General features: G+C 34.5%; 1 long non-coding RNA gene across 11 annotated transcripts; it reads right to left on the reverse strand.

Annotated features, from left to right (window-relative positions):
* Positions 1-215: 215 nt before the first annotated feature.
* LOC107007664 lies at positions 216-8,962 on the reverse strand. 11 transcript variants are annotated; one of them, XR_003575765.1, is made up of 7 exons: positions 8,712-8,962; positions 8,477-8,611; positions 8,037-8,164; positions 6,581-6,731; positions 4,969-5,149; positions 4,736-4,790; positions 216-1,300 (listed from the first exon to the last, which is right to left on the reverse strand). It is a non-coding gene; the product is annotated as an uncharacterized LOC107007664 (long non-coding RNA). The 11 variants fall into 11 exon arrangements; XR_003575764.1 differs by having other exon boundaries at positions 6,624-6,731; positions 8,712-8,961; XR_003575770.1 differs by lacking the exon at positions 6,581-6,731 and adding an exon at positions 4,027-4,100 and having other exon boundaries at positions 4,736-4,865; positions 8,712-8,960.
* Between the last annotated feature and the right edge of the window lie 460 nt (positions 8,963-9,422).

A 9,422-nucleotide genomic window follows, 5' to 3' on the forward strand; every position in this document is an offset into this window, starting at 1 on the left:
TCTGCAGATTCAACTCCAAAACTGGACAGCTTTTCATTAGTTAAAAGTAAAGAGTTTTTACCTCTGGGAGCGACGAACTCTGGACAGTGACAAAAACAGAAGCGACTTTAAACTACAGATCTCACTGTTTTGCTTCTAATGCCTACAGACTGATCATAAAATGAAACAAATAAGTATAGAAATAACAAACATCCAAATAAGAAATAATAATCAGATAATAAGCCAACATAAATTACTTAACAAAATAACAATTGGGCACATGAAAAAAGCCAACAGAATACTTAAACATTGTAGCGATCTAATCTTCAATTCCACATATTAGATATCTTAATGTGTTTGTACCAAAACAACAATTAAATTACAAAAACAATAAGTGAGCACTATATGATCATCACAACAATAATAAAACTCATGGTGCGTCATCTTCAAACTCTTCTACTCATCTTTAGACTCATCTGCATACTCATTTTCAGACTCGTCTTCAAACTCATCTGCAAACTCATCTTCATACTCATTTTAAGACTCGTCCTCAAACTCATCGGTAGACTCATCATCAAAATTCTCTTCATACTCGACATCAAGTTGTTGAGTGACAAGTTCCTCTTAAGGCACATCAATAATTGTTTCTGGTACATCAGTCCTTGTTAAGAGTACTTCACCATTATATTTTGGTATAGATGGTCCCATCAAATGTTCAGATGGATCACTTGCAAAACTATCTGGGAGATTAGATTCAACCTCATCACCCATGTTAAACAAGTCTCTCGGAACAGTCTTCATAACATAATGTTTTCTTGATCATATGGATCTTGCACATAGAAGCATTGGTGTACTTGAGATGCAAGCACAAAAGGCTCTTCCTGAGAACATAAGTAAGACCATTTCAACCTCATACCAATCACAATTAAAAAGAAAAACCTTAAAATGACCGTAATAGTCTAATTCAACAATATCAATTATTCTGCCATAATAAGTCAAATCTGCAGCAATTGGATTTTTATCCTTTGAGCTTGCAAAGCTTGTAGTTGAGTCAATTAGTGTAACACCACTATTTTGTGTTTTAAACCTCATCATGCTGCCTAACATGGAATCTATATCCACTTATGAGATACCCAGAATATTTTTTTGCAACAGAATTTGGTCCTTTAGACAATTGTTTATCAAATCAGGCACATCCTCTTGCAAAGCACGAGTTTCAAACCATTGAGAGATGTTTTGACAATGATTATTGGCTTTGCTCCATTTATATCTTCCTGGTTGATTATTAACCTCTTGATCATGCTCTGTACACAACCTGTACCTTTTTTTTGTTAAAACAACAAATAAAATAAGTTAAAAAATAATTATACAGCAAGAATAACATATTCAAATTAAGCTACCTAATATATTCTTGAACATCGTCACAATATCCCAATAAGTATGCATGTTCCTGACTTAGTGACTTGTCATCTAAAATAATTGGATCTGTGTTCTTTGCTCCTAAAGGAACTCCTTTGTTAGAAAACAAACTCACGGTTTATGCATCACTTAGGTCACATTCATCATTATTTAGCGCTCTTTTATTAAATCAGGTATGCACACCCAGATGCACATATTAGGAGAATAAATTCATGCAATCTGTTCCCACTCGTGTCTCTGTATGCAACCTTCTGAAAAACGCCTATTGCGAATGTATGATTTCAATGTATCCATTTCTCTTTCAGGGGAATACATTCATAGATTTTGAACTAGACCGCCTAATCTCACTTCATTCGCCAAATGAATTGGCAAATAAATCATGATATCAAAAAATGAAGGAGGAAAAATTCGGTCCAACTGATTTACTGTTTCTATGATCCCTACATCTAAGCAATCCAGTTCCACCAATGTAATTACTTTTTGACACAAACGACGGAAGAAGGAACTTAGACGAATCAAAGGAATAGCCACATAATCAGGAAGAATGATTTTGATTGGTATTGGAAGCAAGTAATGTAACATAAAATGTGTATCATGGGTATTATAATTAGCCACGTTTCTTTCATCCAAGTGCACACACCTAGATATATTGGAGGCATTACCATCAGGTTGCTTGACTGTCTTTAAAACTCCACAAAAGATTTATTTCTCTCCATTTGTCATTGAGAAGCACGCCGTTGCAAACTTTTTTCTCTTACCATCTTCTGTATCTTTTGGATGAAGGTTCTTCCTGATTCCCATATCTTTCAAATCATACCGGGCTTTTGCATGATCCTTTGTTTTTCCAGAAATATCTAAAAGAGTTCCAAGTATGCTATCAACTATGTTCTTCTCTATGTGCATCACATCAAGGTTGTGGCGTAACAAGTCATGCTGCCAGTAAGGTAACTCAAAAAAATTGACCTTTTCTTCCATGGGCAATCAATTGATCTCTTTCTCTTTCCTAAACACATTTTTAAAATCATGTAAGCTATTAAACACATCAGTTCCCTTTAAGGAAGGTAGAGGAGGCCTGAATTCATTTTTTCCATTGAAAGATCTTTTTTTAGATCTCCATGGATGATCCATGGGTAGAAAAACACGATGATCCATGTAACACATTTTCCGACTACGTTTAAGATAGTGAGAATTAGTGCCATAGTTACAACAAGGGCAAGCAAACTTTCCTTTTATACTCCAACCAGATAAGATAACATATGCAGGAAAGTCACTGATTGTCGCATAAGAGCTGCCCGCATTTGAAAAGTCTCATTTCTTGAAGCATCATATGTTTCAATCCCAAAATCTCATAATAATTTTATTTCATTGATTAACGGTTGTAAGTCAATATCAATGTCATTTCCAGGTGATCGCGGCCCAGGTATAAGTAAAGAAAGTATAGAATATTCAAATTTTATGCACATCCAAGGAGGCAGATTATACACCATCAACATAACTTGCCATGTGTAATGTGATATACTCATGGTTCCAAATGGATTGGATCCATCACTTGACAAAAAAAGTCTCACATTGCAACAATCTAGTGCAAAATCTGGATGCAGCATATCAAAGTCTTTTCATGCTAAACCATCAGCAGGTTGCCTTAAGTTTCCATTTTTAGAACGGTCCTCTTCATGCCACCTCAAAGAATCTGCCGTCTTTGAGCAAATAAATAACCTTTTTGAGTCTAGGAATTAATGGAAAGTGTCTCAAAGTCTTTGCTGAAACTCGATGTTGCTTTTTTGAAGGCTCAAGCTTAGAATTAACTTCAGGAGATTTAATATATCGTGAAGCTCCACAAGTATGACAAAATTCATCATCCTTATGATCATTCCTGAACAACATGCAATCATTGGGACATGCATCAATTTTCTCATAATCAAGATCAAGATTATTAATCATAGACTTGGTTTTATTGTAAGACAAAGGAATGTTCAGCTCGGGCATCGCCTCTGTTAATAACTCTAAAAGAGAAGTGAATGATGCATTGCTCCATCCATAAAGACACTTCAACAAATATAAAAGATGTGTGAATGATAATTTAGAGAATCATGTACAACCAGGATATAATTCTTGGCTTTCCTCTTCAACTAAGTTGTAAAATTTCTTGGCACATTCATTCGGACCATCATAAACTCCTTCAGCCTGTTCAACATCTCTAAATTGATTATCCAACAACCCATCAATATCATCACCCAAGTAATCCATATCATCGTCAATATTAAACTTGATATCCCATTTCTCGTGATTGATCCATTGAGTATAGCCTTTAACGAATCCTTAGCATAAAAGATGATCATAAACGTCATTTCTTTGAGTCCAACGAATATTACAATATTTTGCACATGAACACTGAATTTCCTCTCCTTGAGGATCTCCATAAGAGTAAGCAAAATCTAAAAATGATTCAACGCCATCAATATACTCTTTACTATACATTGCTAAATTCATCCAATCCTTGGATGGGATATGTAAATTCCTAAAAGAAGATATCAATATTTAATCTTTGAGTAACAATCATAAACTACTTCACGAGTTACGGAGTAATTTATTAGAATCATGTGTTATGAGATGATAAAAGTTTCTTACCTAGTCATGACACTTTTGCTATGGCAAATCATATCATGAATCCTCCACAAAATTTTTGAATGTTGATGATACTTCTAAGGAAAAAATAATTAGTACACCAGAAGGAAATTAGCACACCACAAGGTAATTAAATAAATATATTTTATTTTATCTATAGGTAGTTAGTACATATTAATACTTGTCCTGTTTTCGATTTTCTGAAGTAATTCTACGTTCTCAATCTCAACAGATTCAGTAAATGTAATGCATATTGTTTTTTCTATTCTAGCATTTATTAGAATATATATGCATTAGATAAAAGATGCAACAATTTAGCAGAAGTTGATGGAAATTGATAGTAAATGCTTTTATGGAAATTGATGGTGGCGCAGTTAAATTGACCTATTCTACAGACGAGGAAGTCCATCTGACTAACATATCAAGTAATCTAGCGCAAAAACACAGTCAATATGCAATTAAGGAAGGTTTGGCAGTCAATAAGCAATCAGAATTTTAAGAACTCAATACTAGGGAGGCGAAAACACAGTACACTTTTTTCAACTCCTAACACTGAAAAGGAAGTTCATATAGGGAGGCCAAAATACGAGCTACACTCCCAAAAATCAACTGATGAAGCTAAAATACTAGCACACTCCCAGAATTCGTATAAAAACACAAGAATACCAAAACTGTAAAGTTAAATTTAGACTTTCAAAATAGAATTTCTTACCTGATAAACCCTATCCCAACAAAATTTGTCTGAAATCGTGCTCTACAGTGAGAATCTTGAGAGAAAAGTAAGACAAAGACTAATTAGCTTTAGTTTATCATCTTGCCAACAACCTAAAAGTATTCAATTCCTTCGAAACACAAAAAATAAAATCAATCAATTCTGCTAACAAGAAGACTGTTTTAGTACTAAGACTTGATGAAATAGGTATCAGAAAAGAGAATCATACTTACTCTTCAAGAAGTCTTTATTGGAGAAGACGACTTAAACAACATTTTTTTGATGAATTCAACTCTTCATCTCATTCTTCGACGACTTCAACTCTTTTAGCATGTATCGCAAAAGGGAATCGATTCTTCAGCTGTCTTTACCTCTCTTCACCTTGGTTCATCATCTCTATGGTTCATCAGAAATCTGTATCAAAAGATGAATGAGGAAACTTAACGTAGGTCTGGGGATACAACAACATACACAACATAATCACACAAGTGGAGTAAGTGGAGGGTAGAGTTAATATGCACTGAAAACTTAACTAACATATAAATAAAAAATTTGCATTGGTAACCTAACTAACTTATCTTATTAAAATAATTATATTATAGTCTAACAAAGCGCATAAGAAGTAAAAATAATCATATAACATAAACATATAAAACATAACACAAAGATATAACCATGACACTAATAGAAACCGAAAGTATATGTTCATCGTCTCGTATACATATAATCTGTCCATACTTAAAGTATTCATCTATTGAAAAAGACATAACTTGGTCAAAGTCTCAGGATTCTCCAATAATTTCAAACAAAATCATACTTTGATACTTAAACATCCTATATATCAAAGAAGAAAATTGAAGCATATCCGTCCGGTAGTAACAACTCTGAGCTTGGAATAAACCTTACCAGCAGGAGACCCCATAATGAGACTACAAAGTGAATCTCTAGCAATCTTAATGTTTAAAATGATCTCAATATACGTATCTTATTATCTGCAATTACCATCCTAGTCTTTGTCGCATTCTCTATAGCAAATTTCGTCTTTCCTCCTTTACCAGACAATCTGCCAATAGCCTTAGACAAATGGTCTCCTCTTAGCATCTCACATCCTTGATCATTGTGGTCGTCCAAAAGAAGCCAATTTAACACAAATAATCAGATGAGAGTCATCTAGTATCTATTGTAGAAAAGTGAATCAAGACCATAGATCCTCTGCTACCACCATAAGCATCACATTCAGAATAAACAACAAGTTCCAGAGAGGTCTCAGGTTAATACTAAGTCATGGTCAGAAATATTCCCTGCATTTACAAGTTTTTGCCTCAACTTAAATGTGGCTGAAGCATCTTTGACTACTACTCCTACAGAAGGGCAAGTACTAGGACTAGAACTGAAACTACTAAATATCAAACCCAAGGTATGAACAACCTATTTCCAAAAGCTAACAACACATCCTATCAAACAAGTGGTGGTGCTGAAAATGAAAAACCTTGAACTATAGGTAGAGTTTAGAGGAATTGACAGAGAGCAAGAGTGAGATCGGATCCCTTCTGATAGATGAAGCATTTTGACTATATATTCCCAAAACAATCAAATTATCTTAATGTTATGGTGCAGAAAATAGCTGGTGACAAGGGAATAAACAAACTAGAGAAAGCATTAAACTCCAAATTTGAAGCTACCATAGCTAGATAAATCCAAGCACAATTCCAAATCTATGGCAAGCAAATTCTACAAGAAACACTGAAATCTACTCTAGAAGTCTCAGTGACCCCTGCCTTCGAGATGTCATGCAAGGCAATGTTTGAGCAAGTAAATTCAATATTTCAGAAAGGCATTGCTGACCACACAGTTGCTGCACAACAACAATTTGAGTCTGTGCATTCACCATTAGCAAGTGCTCTGAGAGATGCCATCAATTCAGCATCGGTAATGACACAGACATTGAGCAGAGAGTTTGCTGATAGTCAGAGACAGTTGCTTGCTCTTGGAGTTTCTGGAGAAAATTCCCAATCAACAAATCCACTCAACAACATGAATAATGGATCATTTCTACATGAAAAGATTGAGACACTTCCAAATCCAACCAAAGATATATCTAAACAGTAAGGGGAGCACAAGTATAAGGAAGCATTCACTGAAGCATTACAAATGAATGATGTGTCATTTTTTATGCTCTCAGGTTGATTTGGCTGGGATTTTATATTTGAATCCCCTCCCTCTTTGCCAAGGAGTGCTCTTTTCACTTCATAAGAGCCAAATATCTGTCATTACGAGCTATTCCTTACCATTGGTCAGGGATGTTTTATTTACTTCAGTAGTATAAACCAAATCTTTACAATCACATCGCAAAGTTGTCTACACCAGGGGAAGATTGGGTAAAGTGTAATACAAATGCCACTAGCAAAGGCAACCCAGGAGAGAGCTCTTATGGATTTTGTATAATAAGAAGCCAAGGAGATCTAGTATATGCAGAAACACAAAGCATAGTCAACACGACAAACACGGAAGCTGAAAGCACAATAATTTGGAAAGCATTAAGTTACTGCAAGAGGTGTGGGATCACCAAGGTCATTTTAGAAACCGACTCCCTAAGTCTCAAGAACATGATTCAACGAGAGTGGAGGGTACCTTGGAGTTTAATTGATAAGATAGAGGAGATGCATATGACTATGGCGACAATTTAAATACAGATAATGCATACATTTAAAGAAGCTAATAAATTAGTTGATTGCATCACAAACATAGCTATTAACCAAGAAAACAGGCAGCAGTATCACAGATTTCAAGATCTACCTAGTATAGCAAAAAAGATCTTAAACATGGACTAGCAACAATACCAGCAATCAGAATAAGAACAAGGAAAATCTTAAGCATCTGCAGAAATTAACATGAAAATCAAAGGAAGGACCACAGAGTCACCTATTTACAGTCACCCATTTATAGAATCATTAGTGGCTAAGCAGGGGGAAAAATTTGTTTACGAACTAACAACCACCACCTGAATATAGATTGATATATTATATCTAACAAAAGAAAAGAGATCGTCTCAAAGTGTAGATTGTGATATATTACTCATGACGTAACACAACAAATCAAAACCTGATGGTTCTCTTCAATGTGCAGATTGTGATATTCAACTATGTGCACTACTATTATTACAACAGCAACAACAAAAAACTAATGTAACCCCACGAGTGAGTTCAAGGGATACAACAACATACACAACATAATCACTTAAGTGGAGTAAGTGGAGGGTAGAGTTAATATGCACCGGAAACTATGAGGAAAACAACATTACCTTTCTTCAGGCAATGAACTGGAACAGGAAGTGCAGGGAAACGATCTTCACCAAGAAACTTGAACACTAACGACGGACGAGAATTCCGGGCAGAATCTCGTACTTGAAAAAAAATTGGGAAAACTGATCTGTGAAATGAGTTAGAAAATGTCATACTCTTATTGACACTCAACTCTCCCTGCCGTGAATGTGTTTCTCTATATATATTTTAACTATTTTCTTCAGTTTCTCTAAATGTTTTTACTCAAATAAATCCAAACTTTTTTTCATTCCCTAACAGTGAAAAAGAAGTTTATATAGGGAGGTTAATATACGAGATACACTCCAAAAATCAACTGATGAAACTAAAATACAAGTCACACTCCCAAATATTGTATAAAAACACAGGAATATCAAAGCCCTAAAGTTAAAATTTAGACTTTCAAAATGAAATTTCTTACCTGATAAACCCAAAATCCAAGAAAAATCTCTTTGAAATCGTGTTCTTCAATGAGACAGTTGAGAGAAAAGTGTGACGGAGAGACTAATAGCTTCAATTCATCATCATGTCGACAACCCAACAGTACTCATTTCTTCTATACACAAAACAAAAAATCAAACACTTCAACTAACAAGAAGACGGTTTTAGAACTACCACTTGACGAAATAAGTTTCGGAAAAGAGAATCGTTCTCACTCTTCAAGGAATCGTTATTTGGAGAAGACAAGTTGAGATACCAATTCTTCGAAGACTTCAACTCTTCAGCTCAGTTCTTCGACTCTTCAACTTGTATCTATTAAAAAAAAAACCATTTCTTCAGCTATCTTCACCTCTCTTCACCTCAGTTCTTCAGTTCTTCAGAAACATGCGTATTGAAACGTGAAATAGAAAGTTGAAGGTGAAGTGAAGTACTGAAACAGGAAAGTGAAGTCAAAAATGTTTTATCATTTATTAATGTTTAATTTTTTTGGCCAATAAAAATGGGAGGGAGTGTTAAAAATATTGGAGGGAATATAATATTTTACTGAAACTTTTTAAGGCAACACTTATAAAGTGTTGTTTTTTCAATTATAAAAATAAGACATTTTAGAAGTGTGGCCATATATATAAATAGGTGTTGCCAATTATATCAAATTTCAACAACAATTATAAAGTGTACCTTATACCATTAAAGAGTACACTTTTGAAGTTTGCCAAAATTATCGTAGCTATAAGTTAAAATTTTGGCTACGCTTTAAAAGTGTTCCCAAAACTACTTTAGGCAACACTTTACAAGTGTAGTTCAGAATAAGTATGGTCGTAGGCCTTAGATGGTGTAGTGTTATTAACTATCTCTCTGTTGTGTGTTAACAACACAAGATGATTTCAAATATGTCTCATTTTGTACATCTTATATTCCTAAGATAC

The sequence above is a fragment of the Solanum pennellii genome, chromosome 12 (genome assembly GCF_001406875.1).
Source record: "Solanum pennellii chromosome 12, SPENNV200".
Lineage (NCBI taxonomy): Eukaryota > Viridiplantae > Streptophyta > Magnoliopsida > Solanales > Solanaceae > Solanum > Solanum pennellii.